Source organism: Marmota marmota, unplaced genomic scaffold, assembly GCF_001458135.2.
Source record: "Marmota marmota marmota unplaced genomic scaffold, marMar, whole genome shotgun sequence".
Lineage (NCBI taxonomy): Eukaryota > Metazoa > Chordata > Mammalia > Rodentia > Sciuridae > Marmota > Marmota marmota.
Window position 1 is genome coordinate 5,453,767 of NW_025999962.1, and position 14,316 is coordinate 5,468,082.

Genomic DNA, 14,316 nt, shown 5'->3' on the forward strand with positions numbered 1-14,316 from the left:
CTGCTTCATAAAGGCTGAAATGGGCTCCGAGGGGCTAGGTGTCCTGTCTGTGGTCATACAGCGAGCATGGGGACCGGGATTTGGACCTGAGCAGCCTGCCTCACAGCCACTGCTTCTTGCTTCGTCTTAGGACACTGAGTAGGAGCTGCTGTGGGGAAAACATGGAGAGCCCGACTTGGACTCAAGGTCAGGCTTCTCGGTGGCAGTTGAAAGCCTCATGGAACCCGGGCAGGGAGGCAGAGGGGCAAGGAGAAGGTGTCCAGTGTGGGGACAGTGGGTGCAAAGACCTGCAGGCAGGAGAGAGCAAGGTTGGTTGGAGAACCAAGTGAGGGAGTTCTGGATTTCTCTCTGGCACTTGCAGTTACAAGCAGGTCCTCTGAGGAGGGCCAATTACAAGGGCTTGCTGAGTGCCTGGTGGGGATTCTGCACCATGGCGGGTCTTGTGTAGAGACCCAGCCCTGGAGGAGGAAAGGCTGACGCAGAAGACGGTGGTGTCCCCAGGGCTGAGGTGGGAACCCTAGCTCAGGGTGGGGAAAGGCCGGGAGGAACAGAAGTGGTAACCCTAAATTTTGCATGTGGGAGGGATGAAGTCACTGAGGACTGGTATTTAGTAGACCCTCATCCAAGGTCAGGTGTGTGCCGAGTTTGGGACGGCCAGTGGTCAGCCTCCCGGGTGCCTTGTGGCACCAGGGAAGAGGGTGGGTTCTGCTGTGGCGTTGGCCGAGCAGGGTCTGGGTGGCCCTCGGCCAGGCTGGTGCCACAGACTGAAGGGAGCACAGCAGAGTGAGCTGGTGGCTCTCCTCCAAGGGTGAGGGTGGAGCATGGTTTTCTAGAGGAGGTGGGCATGGGACAGGGGAGGCCCTACCAGGCAAGGATGGCGTGAGCAGCTGTGAAGCAGGAAGCTCGCTGGCGGGCCAAGGATCTGGCCATGGTCCTGAGTCTAGGTCCTGAAGTATGGGTCCATGTGGTGTCCTACCACTTCCTAGGCCTTGGTTTCCCCTTCTGGATATGGAGCATTGGTACTGACCTCTCAGGCACTGTCACAGGGTTAGATGTGAAGTGTGATGTGCTCTGTGCTAGGCCTGCACATAGTAGGTCCTTGGCCCCTCAGAGCTAGCACCACTGTGGGATACCGAGGGGCAGAGTGGGACCTCAGGCCAGGCCTCTCTTGAATGCCATCTCCCTGAGATGGGATTCAGGGCAAGGGGTAGCTGACACTGCTCTGCCCTACCCCACCCCTATTGAAACCCACCTTTGTAAGGGGTCTTGAAAGGCTGAGAAATTAGATGCAAGGCCTCATGCCAGTGGCCTGGGAAAGCTTTGAAATGCTCTGGAGCTGCTCAACTGGCCCTGGCCAGCCCGTTCTATCCCATGTGACCCCAAGCTCAGCTTCTTGCTGTGCAGCCCCAGGGATGCTGTTCCCTCTCTGATCCTCCCTATGTGACAGGGATCCCTCTCTGGTCTTCATGACACCACCCAAGATGCTGGGCCTGTGTCTCCAGCACACAGTAGGTGCTCTGTGAACAGTCCCCCTTCTGTGTACCTCAAGGCCTCCAAGAACAGCAGTGAACTGTGATTCTCACCCTCGGTGGGCGTTCACCCCTTTTAAGCCATTCACTCTGGGGCCAATTATAAATAGACACATAATCGCCCCGATCTATGGAGATAAAACGCATTCTTCAGAGATGAGCCACCCGCCCCTCCCTCCCCTACCCCCCCCACGCTGGCACACGCTCTCTGCAGTTGAGGAGAGGAGAGATCTCAGGCTCCCCTCCCTCCTCCATCCATCCATCCATCCATCCACCCATCCATCCATCCACCCATCTCCTCCCTGCTGCTCCTCCATCTCCACCCTGCAGAGGTGAGATCCGGCAGGGGCCGTGATGTCAGAGGCTCAGCTGATGTCACCGCCCCGGCCCTGTGACTTCACTTGCCGGCTCGGGCAGGAGGAGCTGTAGGAAGCTGAGGCTGAGGAGAAACTGCCCCCTTCCCTTTTCCTTCTTGGGTTCTCCCTTTCCCCTCCTCCCCGCCGGCCGGGAGTTGTTTTCCTCCGCGGCTGGCAGGGCTGTCGGGGCCCGGGGCAAGTGCGGGGCAGGATGCTGCTGCAGAGGTNGGGCTGCTCTGTCGGTGCAGTGGCCCGGGCAGAGCGGGGCCCAAGGGCAAGGCCCCCGGGTCAGGGGCCCAGGGGCCCAGTTCCTGTCACTCTGTCCCCTCTGGTCCAGCCGCCGTCGGTGGCCAAGACCCCAGCAGCGAGGTGCCGCGGCCATGGGGGCGGGGGTGACTCTGGAGCCCCCCATTATTTCCAGACAGATTCTTCCACCTCCAGCAGGCCATTTGTCAGCGGTGATGGGGGACAAAGGAGGGGGCAGTGGGTGGTCTGCTGCGAGTTGGGCGAGGGGCATGGAGCGCAGGCCGGAGAGAAACGCCAACAATTAAGAGGCAGATCGAGGGCTTTGCTGCTCAGGCTGTCGAGGGAGCCGTCATTTTGTGTTAGCGTGTGTGTCTGAGGTGGGAGGAGGGAGAGAGGGAGAATGACAGGAGAAGGATTATGACATTGTGCTGTCTCTGTTTGTGGTAAATGCAAATTTGGCACCAGTGGTTTCCCGGGAAAAGCAGCAGCAAGTAACCCAGGCCAAGGCCTTGGCCTGGACCCACCAAGGGAGCCGGTGCTGGGTGCTTTGAGGTTTCATTTGTTCCTCCCTTTTCTCTGTCTGGCGTGTGCTGCTTCCATTTATTTTACAGTGAAGAGCTGGAGATAGACAGGCCAGCATGGCGGGAGGAGCTGGGCCCCCTTCCTCTGTGGCTAGTCAGCCCCTCCCCACCCCACAGGAGGCCTGGGCAGCTCTCCTGCCCACCCTCCAGCCATTGCCCTATCTTACCCGCCTCCTGCTCTGGTCTCTCTGTCCCTAGCCAGGGTCACCACTCCATCACTGTCTCAGCCTGGTGGCCTGAGGTCTCTGAAGACTACTTTTGCACAACTGCTTCCCAAGGGTTCGTGGGGACAAGGGCTGGGATGGGGCCTTGGAGAAGGCCCTGGAGAAGGCCAGGGCTGGGCACACCCCCAGCTACAGTGCTGGCCTGGCCTGTGGGAGGTGTTGGCCAAATGTCCCAGGATCTTGACTCCTGACTGGCCATTGGAACAGGGAGCTTGAGCATACCCCTGGCCAGAAAGCAGCCACAGCCCAAGGACCTGGGCTGCCATGGGGCTCAGCAGGTGCGGTGACTGGACACAAGTGGTCAGTGTGTTCAGAGCAAGCTTCTAGAGGATTCAGAGGGATGGACCATAGCTCAGGCCCAGGTGGCCCAGATGATCTGAGCTGAGGAACAAAGTGGGAAGCTTCTACGGGTAGAGGCTCAGGGGAAGGCTCTGGCCAGGGCCCAGCCTGTCACACTCTGGGCCTCAGGCTGCTGCCCACATTCTAGTCTTGCTTCCCCCAGAGCTGGTCCTTCTCTTGGACCGCACCACCTCCTCTTTTGCCTGGTCTAATCCTCTGGACTCAGTCCCTCCTCCAGGAAGCCTCCCTTGCCCTTACCCTGGGTGGGCTGGGGGCTTGCACCCTGTTTACCACTGGGCCCTCTTGTCTTCCTGGTCACACTGTGGTGGGTCTGTCATTCTGCTGGGCCTTTGGTTATGGAGCCTCGGTGGGTGTCCTTCAGTCCACTGACTTTTCAGGCATCCCCTCTGCATCTCTGGCACCTGCTCAAAACTGAGCAGGGGTCTGTTCCTGCAGCTCAGGGGAACAGACTTGGAGATCTCCCAGGAAGTGGTACCACCAGGATGGAGTGGCTCCCCCCGCCCCCATCCTTGACAGTGTAATGGGCTCACTTTGGACAAACCCACACAAAGGGGCATTTCCCCCACAGAGTCTGGCATGTGGAGGCAAGATTGCAGCCATGCACATGAGAGGCGACATGGAACCTGAGCTGGGGCACCAGGGACTGTGAGGAGGAGCAGTTGCCTGCTTGAATGGACTTAGTTTTGGGGCTTAGCCACCCTGATGACCTGTGGGGCTCTGGTGCCTCATGGACTCTGTGTGCCAGATGGGAAAGGAGGGAGGCATGGATAGACTTTCCCTAAGGCCACAGTGTTGGGTCCATTTCAAGCCCTGGGCTGGAGTGCCTCCTGACCAGATGTGCTGGGAGCACCAGGCTAGGCATCCACAGTGAGGGCCAGCTGGTCCCTGTCAGCCCCCTCTACCCTATCCAGGTCCTCAGAGTGCCTGCCCACTTGGAGCTGGTAGCCCGTCTGGCAGACAGAGGTGGGAAAAGCACAGCACACTCCCCACCTCCAGGCACCTCCACTCCCGATGAGCTAGACCTAAGTTGTAGCCTTCCTGGATGCAACTAGTTATGCCCTAGTTATGTGATCTTGGGTAAGTTACTTAGTGTCAGAGCTGCAGTTTCAAAAGGTGGGAGTGGTGATCCCTTCCTTATGGGTATTAAGGAGACCACAGGTACAGCATCTGCACACAGCAGTTACTCAATTAATGGCAGCTGTGTTAATGGTAACCTTGGAGCAAGATAAAAAATGCTCTCCCTAGGTCCCCTTGTGAATTCTGACAGGGCAATCTAGAGAGGCTTCCCAGAGGAGGTAGTCTTTGAAGTGTAGGGAGAAGTCTGCCAGGCAAAGACGGGAGGTTGTGCCACTAGAGATGGGCTCGAGAGCAGAGCTTCCAGGGGGTCTTAGGCATGTCAAAGAGAGGGTGAACAGGGTTGGAAGAAGGGGCCCAGTTCTTTGGCATTGGGAGCCAGTTCTGGAGGAAGGGTGAGCTGACTTGACAGACTAGGCGAGATCTTCCCAAACATCTCGGCTCTTAGCAACTTACTGTGGACACATTCTCCAGGATCCTGCAGAGCTGGCTTGTCGTGGCTCCTCCCCGGCCAGGCTCTTCAAGCTGCTTTGTGGTGTGGGGATTCCCAGGTGGTCCCACACTCTGAGAACTAGCCTGGATTTTTTTTCTCTCTCCCCCATGCTGGGATTGAACCCCGAATCTCATGCTGGATTCCTTTAATTTGAAATCTCTGGACTCCTGGGGCCTAGGGCTGGCCTAGGCCACATTCTGAGCTGGAGCCAAGGTTTTGGGGGAAGCAGTTTGGAGGCCTGGTCAAGGGCCTGCCTCTGGTGAGGGCTCTTAAAACAGTTTCTCCAGGCTGGTCCCTGAGGTGATAGGAAGCTCCTAGAAGAGGCTGGGGTGACAGTCCCCAGTCCTATCCCTGACTGAGATGGCAGCATAGAGGACCAAGGAATAGGGGCCAAGGTGATTTGGCCCCAAGCTGTATGGCCCTAGGCACATCACCTGCCTTCTTAGAGTCTTGGTGTCCTAGGCTAATAGTAGCACCCATATCACAGGGCTGTGGAAAAGGTGACATGAGTTAAATTCTTAGCACTCAGCCCAGAGCATGGCTCCTAGGGGGCACTTGATAGGAAGCTTAGCTGGGCAGGGTGGTGCACACCTGTAATCCCAGCTGCTTGGGAGGCTGAGGCAGGAGGATCACAAGTTCAAGGCTAGCCTTGGCAACTTAGTAAGACCCTGTCCCAAAATATAAAAAAGGCTAGGGGTGTAGCACAGATGCTCAGTGGACACCCCAGAGTTCAATCCCGTGCCTCCCCAACACAAACACACACAACGTTGTTAGCTTAAGAAAAGGCAGCCTCGCACAGGGAAGCCTCAGCACCTAGTATCTGTGGGCCAATGCCATAGTCCCTCCATGCCTCAGGTTCCTGGCTGTAAAATGGGATGATTATTGTGCTGGTGGTAATAATAGTTCAGATTTTAGAAGCCATTACTGAGTTGGGCAGGCAGTGTCCAGCCACCTATCTTAGCTTGTTTAACGGTTTCCCTGCTTTGAGCTATGTGTGAGCAGGGTGGGGCCCTGGGCATCCCGGAGCTGAAAGTATGCAGGAAAAGAGGCCCAGGGAGTTGGTATTTTCCGGATGAGGCTAAACCTGTGCCTTTGGTTAGTGTGGGCAAGACCAGTGGATGGTGGAGGACTGGAGAGTCTTGAGGGCCAGTAGGGCCCACCCACCACTGCAGATGAGTCGTGGGGCCAGGCACCCCTCATACATGGCAGAGTCACTGACACACCCAGCCCTCAAGCATGTTTTAGTCACCATCCTGGACCTCAGTTTCCCTGTACATATAATGGGGACTTGGGTCTGTCCACCTCTTAGGTCCCTTGCTGCTCTAAGGGGTGGTGATGCTCCTGTTGCTGAATGTCTTAGACGGTGTCCACAAAGGTGGGGTGGTGTCGTCAGCCCACTGGTTTTCCTCCCTCCCGCACTGCAGGCAGCCTGCAGAGGGGCCCCTCACGGTGCTCTCCCAGCCCCACTAGCATGGCACCTAGGCTGGGGTGGGGACCCAGAGGGTTTGGCAGCAGGGTGGTCCTCAGGGGGCATCCTGAGGGCCCTGGGCCATCCAGTACCTTGTCATGTACTGCATGCTGGGAATACCCAGGTGCGGGTGTCTGCAGGGAGCCTCGTGCAGCTGGCAGCTAACTGCACGAGGACCTGGCAGTTCACTCCCTCCCCAGCACTACCATCTTGGATCCAGCTCACCCCTGCCCCACCCACTGCTCTGGGGTAGGTGATTGGGGGTGCCCTTCCCTGAGCCTGGGGCTCTTGAGGCGAACAATTCCACGTCTTGGGGCACCTAATAGAAATGGCCTTTAGCGCAAGGTGGTAAAGCGTGTGGGATGCAGCCCCCCCCACGGGTGACGTCAGTGTCCCTACTGTACAGACGAAAAAGCTGAGGGCCCCAGAGCTTAGGGAGTTTGTTCAAGGTTCTTTTCACACCCAACCTGAGCAGGTTATAAAGGTGGGAGCCCAGAGGCCACCACGGGAGGAGGGGACTGGGGAGACACAAAACTTGGGCTGAGGTGGCACCGTACAGGTGTTGCTGCTGTTTGCCTCAGAGATGTGTTGAAAATGGAAGGAGCAGTCATCAGGCGTGGGGGGTACCCCACTTGGCATGTCCTTGAGGAGTATAAGCCACCGTTCCTCTGACCACAGTGTTTCTGCCCACCTGCACTTGGCCAGTACATGGGGTTGCCTCCGGGCACTCCGGGGGTTGGAATCCCAGGCTGAGTACTCCCTGGGCTGAGCTTGGTTCTCTGCCTGTGTTTGGGGACCACCACTGCAGTCGCCTCACAGCATCCTGAGAAGGACGGGGTTAACGTGGCTAATGTGCTCAGCACTGCCCAGCACGTGAGAAAGCTACCGGAATATTCTCCCTTGTGGTTCTCTCAAGCCAGTTCAGATTCTCCTCGTTCACCCACTATACTGAGCACCTGCAGTATGCCAACCCAAGCCCAGGGAGCTTCCTCTGGTGCCTGGGCTAAGCCACCAGGCTTGGGCGGGGGGCTGAGCGTGTGAATCTGCCGAGGAAGGAGAACAGCCTCTGAGCCTCTGAGAATCGGTGTGTTAGCTCCCACTGCTGGCCTGACAGACATCTGATGAAATATGTCACTCTAAAACAGTTTAAAAGAAATTTCTGGAAAACTCTCTTAATCCCACAGAGACCATACACAGCCAGAACTTAGGCTGTGTGCTAGTCTTGGCTTTTGCATGCCTTGCTAGGACCTTCCATTTCAGAGCTTCAGTTTCCTCATCTGTAAAATGGACCTGTAACTGTCCCCCCCCCCGCAGAGGGCGGACTCTGTGGGAATTGCATGTGAAATGCATGTTGTGTGCCTGGAAGCTTCTGCTCCTCCTTGCTTACAACTGTGAAAAGTTTTGGTTTTGTTTCTGGTCTTTCACGTGATGACCATGGGCAGGTCCTGTGTGGTGTCATGCTGTGCGCTGACTGCATGTGGACATCAATGCTGTGTCAGCTCTGCTCCCAAGGCCTCCCTGAGTTGGGGCTTCACTAAAACCCTGAACTTTGTAACTTATGGAGAACATGAAAGGCCTCCTCAGGCTGCCTTGTCCCCGGGGGTGAGGGTAGTTCTGGTTCAGGCTCATCCTGTCCATTAGTTCGTTACAGAGGGTTTTTGGACAGCTCCCTGGGCTGGCTGGTGGGGATAAGGCCCGTTGACCAGAGGTTAGCCCTGCTCTGGAGAGCTCATGCCTGTGACCCTATCGACTTGGAAAGTTGAGGCAGGAGGATCAAGGCCAGTTTGGACACCTAATAAAACAATTTCAAAAGAGCTGGGGAATGTAGCTTGATGATAGGGTGCTTGCCTATAGATGCCTGAGGCCATGGGTTGGTCTCTCTCTCTCTCTCTCTCTCTCTCTCTCTCACACACACACACACACACATACACAGAGTCCAGGAGGAAGGATGCAAAAACACCCCAATGAACAGATGACTGGGGTGCAGGAGTGGCTTGACACAGCATCTGGGCTTCCCAGAAGGTCAGCCACAGGGCAGCAGGCAAGATGGCTTAGAAATTAATATTGGCTTGAGTCCTCTGCTCAGAATCCATGGATCCTCCTTCTGGCCTGGGATGAAGTCCCAGAGCCCCTATGGCCTGCTCCTCCCTGCTCCAGCAGCATCTCCAGTTCCTCTTTTCTCTTATTACTCTGGCCTCTTTCCCTTTTGTGGAGACTTACTTGCTCCTTCCTGCCTCAGGGCCTTTGCCTATGCAGTGCTTCTGCCAGGCACTCTCTTCTAACCTCATCGTGTAGCCCCGTGGGTCATAAGTACAAGGACCACCAGGTCCAATGCCTGACATGTAATAAAGGCTCAGTGAGGGTTTGTTGAGTAAATGAATGAGTACACAGGCAGGGCTTCATGGGGAAGGTGGCATTTGAGTAAGATTTGAAAGAGGGTAGCTTTTATCTGTAAAGAAAAGGAAAGGACATTTCTCCCTGGGGACAGGCAGGCTCGGGACAGGAACAGTCTGTTTAGTTGGGCAGAGACAGTCTGAGAGGCAGGAGCGAAGGTGGGAAAGGTGAGCTGAGCCAGATGAGGGCTTTGCCTTCCAAGACAGGAACAAACGTGAATTCCGTGAATTCTGGAGCCACTCGGCACCCACTGAAAACCACTGATCCAGGGAGAGTAAGGTCAAAGCTGGTTTGGGGTGGAAATGAGTCGGCTGCAGGGATGGGTGGGCTAGGAAAAGAGGCTGTAGCCAAGGACTGGCTGAGGGTTGGAGGAGCCCCCACTCCTGCTGTGCTGGTCTTGAGGCAGGGCACACCTGCTTTGGCGGTTATCCCCAGGAGCTGGCGGGGAGACAGGCATCGATGAGGATCCTCAGTGGTGGGGCTCCTTCCAGAAGACAGGTGCCTTTTTAAGCACAGCAGGGTGGCTATCCTGAGTCCCTGGAGGGAGCGAGAGAGGAGGGAGCATGGGCATCCCTGTCTCTCAGCTCCCGCTGTCAGAGAAGGCAGCATCTAGGGCCACACCACACCTGCATCCTGGGCCAGCCTGTGGCAGAAGATAAGCAGAAACAGTTCTGTCAATGCTCAGGAACAACCTCCCCCTGAGCCTCTGTAGGGAGGCAGCAACCATGGTCAAGAGTGGAGAATCCAGGGACAAGGACCTAAGGGTAAAACCACTTAATAGCTGCGTACCTTTAGGCATCTTAGCAACTCTGACCTCCAGTTTCTCCAGCTGTGTTCTGGGGGCTGCTCCTGTCATTGTGAAGGTTGAGGTTAAATGACATATCTGGAGCCCCAAGCACAGGGGACACTGGAGGCTTAGGAAGTCGTGGCCATTATCATGGTTGGGTTTTTTCTCCACGATTTGAAATCTTAGCAGGAAGCTTGGGTTTCAGGCTTAAAAATGAAGAGCATGTCAACAAAACAGGATGGAACAAAGTCTTTTCCCAGCATGCCTCAGCATGTGGCACTGCCTTCCTGTGGAGCCCAGACAATGATGTGGCTAAAAGTCTTGTGCTTTCAAGCAGAAATAATCCCAATGGAAAGGAACCTCCCTATTGTTATCTCATGATAAAGCGAAGATGCAGGGGCTCTGCAGCCCACTAGCCTGTGTTCGGATTCCAGCTCTGATTCCTCCTCACTGCTCCGTGCCTCAGTCTCCTCATCTGCAAAATGAAGCAAGAACGTTAAGACAAATACCTCCACTTGTTAGATTTTTTACTAGAATTAAATGGGTTAATGCAGGTGAAGTGTTTAGCATGTGACTTTGCCACTAGTATTGTGACACCATTTCATCTTTAACTCTTTATAGTGTTCTGAGCAACTTGCAGGTTCTGGGGCCAAAAGTCTCAGTTCAAATTTCAGTTCTGCCTTTTGCTAGCTGTGTAACTTGGGATGGATCTATTAACCTCTCTGTGCACCCATTCCCTGCTCTGTACAATGAAGACAATGATCTCTGCCTCAAAGCTTGCTGTGAGCCAGTGAGTGGCATCACCCAGATGGGGGACCTGACTTCCTGGCAGCACCAGGCCCTTCCCCCACAATCTCAATTTACAGATGAAGCAATTGAGGCTCAGAGCCATTGAATGATTGACTGAAAATGACACATTAGTGAGACCAGGCTGGTCCCCAGCTCAGTGACCTGTGTTGGCACCACCATGCCAGCAGCTGCTCAGGGAGAGTCCAGCTACCAGGCAGTGAGTGTCCAGGGGTGGAGGGTGACTTCCCCTGCTGCCTGGCTGCAGAGGTCTCCAGTTTCTCAGGTCTGCTCACCGGGGGAGGCTGAGGCACAGTGGCCACTATCTGTGAGGCAGGCCAGGTCCTCCAGGTATGGGGCCTGAGAGTCCAGCCCCCAGGCTGCCCCATCTCCAGGCCTGAACACATCACTGAGGGGAGAGACTGGGGCTGACCCTGCTGTCTTCTGGCATCTCTTTCCCTGTCCACCTGCTGCCCATGTCCATGCCCATCTTGCCTGTGTTTACTGAGTGTTAGGGAGCTCATGGTGAAGAGATGGCTCTGGAGGACTGGGTTCTAGCCCTGCTAGGCTTCTTCCAAGCCATGTGACTCAGGAACAGTTACTTAAACTCCCTGCACTCAGAGGTCTCATCTGTAAAATGGGGTGTGACACCAGTACCAACCTCGTCAGGTTGTTACAAACATTAACTGGGGTGATAAAGGGAAATCTGTCCAGCACCCAGTTCTTAGTCAGCTTGGAGTTCCCTGCTCTGTATTGTCATCATAAACATGTCATTTTGTGGACACAGTGCCCTACCCTGCATAGGAGGCCTCACACCAGACAAAGAGGTATCTCTGCCTTACAAATCCTCACAGTCTAGTAGGAGAGTTGGACGTGCACCAAGCGCGCAGGGTGATCAGTGGAAGCCACATCTTTGGCTCTGGAGAGCAGATGGAGGGGCAAGTTGATGAACAGAGGTCACCATGATACCTATGAAACATTCATGCTCAAGTGTGTCACAGATACAAGACCTTTCAGGGTTCTGCACTGGGTACAGCCCTCCTGGGCATAGCTGCTGGCTGTTGCCCACTATCTAATCTTGGCATTCCCTGGCCCTGTTTGGACACCCCTACCCCCAGCATTAGAGTCTCCTCTGACCCCTCACCCCCCATTCAGGGCTGGGAGCTTCACAAATAGCAGGTGCTGGGGTGGAATGAGGGGGTGCCCACAAAGCTCCACACCAGGCCACCCCTGCACTTTACCAGGGATAGTGTCTGGCTTGGGACAGGCCCAGCAGGATGCTGTGTGGAGTGTTCTCTCTGTTAACCAGAGACTTCTGTGAGTTACCTTCTGGAAGACTGAAAGCGGAGCCCCGGGCTCAGGCTTGAGAAGCAGGGCTTCCAGGCTTCCCTCTTGGTGTGCTGGGGTTGTGAGCAGCTGGCCCCTCCCAAGGGGAAGGAGATCCAGGGCTGGTGAAGGATCAAGGTGAGGGCTGTTTGCATGCTCAAAAGCCAGTGAGTGAGAGGAAGGACATCAGCCTGCTGCCTAAGGCACCAACACCCCGGCTCACTTCGCACAAGTCACTGATCTGCAGAGCAGGGCCAGTCTACTCAATCAATCGGTGCTGACAGATGGTAGCGGAATCAGTGACCTAGAGGCAGAAGGCTCCATTTGTAATCCCGGAGTGGCCCAGGCGCCTGGAGGAAGGCAGAGGAGTTTGTAATAAAAGGAGTGACATGGGTTTCCAAAAGTCATCTTTGAGCCAGAGGAGGAGGGAAAGGATTAATTTTGCTTCTGGAATTGATACTGATTCAAGTTCAATAAGAATTTTTTTTTTTTTTTAAGTGGACTGGGTTAGTAGCAGGGGGACAAAAGAACAGCTGATCTACTGTCTTTTCCTTAAAGAGTACACAGTCTGAAGGAAAACCAGGATCCATACATTTGAAACAACAAAAGAACAGAGATACTTATGTGACCAAAGAGGAAATTATTGAGCTTCTGATACTGTAGGACCCTGGGCAGTAACTTAACCCCTCTGAGCCTCAGTTGGCTCCTGTGTCACATTGTGTCCACATCATGCAACTGTAGCTACTGTTAATATGTGCCTGGTACTGTACTGAATTCTTTATGCAAATCTCTTTGGAGTCCCATAGTACCTATGTGTGAATAATAATATCCCCATCTTACAGGTGAAAAAACCAACATTCAGAGAGGTGAAGTGACCACCTAGCATAAGAGTAACACATTTCTGTCTGTTGTCCATGATGCCTGTGCATATCCTCCCAATGATACCAAAAGGGAAAGTCACCAGAGGCCAGAAGACTTGGCTTGAACTGGGTAGTTTCCAGGTAGAAGTCATCTAGGCAGTGTCCAGCAGGGTCTAAAAGTGGGGCCAGGGTCGATCTCAGGAGGCAGGAATGCCCAAGAGCCTGGACCCAGCAATCTGTTGCATTCTTTCTTGAATAGGGCTCTGTTGAAGCCTGTCTCCTATCCTCGTCCCCTAACCCTTAGACCAATGAGTGAAGGAGGGATGATGGGGCTGAGGAAAGGGGCTTCCCTTTTCCTTGTGAATTCTCTCAAGCCGAGGGTGCCCCCAACATGGTTTTTAGGAAGCTCCTCTGCTTCTCCTATTTTTGTTCAGAAGGCGTGAGCCTGCTGAGTCCTGTTACTTTTGCTTCTGCAGCCCTGACCCAGGCTGAAGCCAGGCATTGCTCTTTTTAAAGTCATTGTGCCTGAGAATTTGAAAATGAAACTCACAGACGAACAATGGGAACAGCCAGAGGGAAGGGCCTGGTGGCCTGTTCAGCTTTGCCCCGGAAGAGTTTGGCACCCTGCCTGGCATGCAGGAGATATTGGGAATCAAATCCCCAGGAATAGTCCTGACCTGCATTGGAGCCGTCCCCCACTTTGACAGGTTGGACAGAAGCCAGGGGAAATCACTGCTTTCCCCAACCACATCCTGCCAGGGTGCCCAGAACTACTCCAGGCCCTCCCTGGGTGGCCTGAGGCAAAGCAAAGCATTAACTGCTCTGGCCAAATGGGGTGAAAGGTGAAAGGGTAAATCCTGGCCTCAGGGAGCTAAGTAGCTCAAATATAGTGAGGTACCCCAGGCCTCATCTGCTGCCAGAAGCACTTCTCCAGTCCTAATGCACTTTGAAGTGGGGCTGCTTCAGGACAGGGAGCCACATACTTCCCTAACATCTACAACAGATATTGGCCTAAAAATCAGCTATTTTAGCTCACATTAGGGTCATCTAATTCAAACTCTCCTCCTTCCCATTATACCATTAGGAGACAGAGGCAAAGTAGAGAGAATTTGGCCAGGTCACTGGGCCAGTATGAGGCAGGCTACAAATACTCCAAACACGTCCCATCCTTATTGGCCTCGCTTTGTTAGAAGGTCCCATGGCACCACCATGCACACGGTGGTTTTCTACAACAGATTTTCTTAGTGGGAAAAAAAAAAAATACGTCAAGCCCTTCTTTTGCTCTATAAACACATCAGGTTTGCAAAGAAGGATGGGCAGGGGCTAAGGTAGAGGCACTGCAAGTCTCCGGAGTCTGTCGTGGACGCTGGGTCCGGCCTGCCAGACACTGCAGCTTCTCAATGCCGCAGCTGGAGAAGTCAACTGGCATTTGTGGAGCGTCTGGTAAGGTAGGTAGCCCGGTCTCCCTCCTGCTGCCCCTCGCTTTTACTGCGGAGGAAAAAGAGGCTCAGAAGGAGCAAGTCCAAAGAAACTAGGCGCCATGGAGCTGAGGCAAGAGAACCAGGCCGGCCTGGCACGGCCTTGGGCTCCCCAGGGCCAAGGGTGCTTGGCTGGCAGGACCCGCCCGACTACACCGTTGCGGGGAGGAGACCCGGCCCTCGCCCGCGGCCTCCCCGGGCTGCTGAAAGGCGCGACTCTGGCACTGGAGGCTACAGGGAACTCCAGAAATCCCAGTGAGATTCCAGGCCACCAACTCCCCAGAAAGTTGGCTCCCGGCCACCCCGAAGAGGGCCCCGGGCGGGCGGCGTGCTGCGCTCAGCAGCGTTAGAGCC

The 14,316-nt window shown here is 54.9% G+C and overlaps 1 protein-coding gene and 1 long non-coding RNA gene across 4 annotated transcripts in view; one reads left to right on the plus strand and one right to left on the minus strand.

The window, feature by feature from the left end:
* The first annotated feature begins 1,982 nt into the window (after positions 1-1,982).
* Positions 1,983-14,316, plus strand: part of Tcf20 (transcription factor 20) — a 103,703-nt gene continuing 91,369 nt past the window's right edge. Inside the window, exon 1 of the mRNA XM_015501833.2 lies at positions 1,983-2,110. The gene's annotated coding sequence lies outside the window, so the exon portion shown is untranslated. The remainder of the gene's footprint in view (positions 2,111-14,316) is intronic.
* LOC107155826 lies at positions 8,730-14,310 on the minus strand. Of its 3 annotated transcripts, XR_007347570.1 has the most exons (4): positions 11,540-14,310; positions 11,094-11,217; positions 9,515-9,987; positions 8,730-9,368 (listed from the first exon to the last, which is right to left on the minus strand). It is a non-coding gene; the product is annotated as an uncharacterized LOC107155826 (long non-coding RNA). The 3 variants fall into 3 exon arrangements; XR_007347572.1 differs by lacking the exon at positions 11,094-11,217 and having other exon boundaries at positions 11,625-14,309; XR_007347571.1 differs by lacking the exon at positions 11,094-11,217 and having other exon boundaries at positions 11,540-14,309.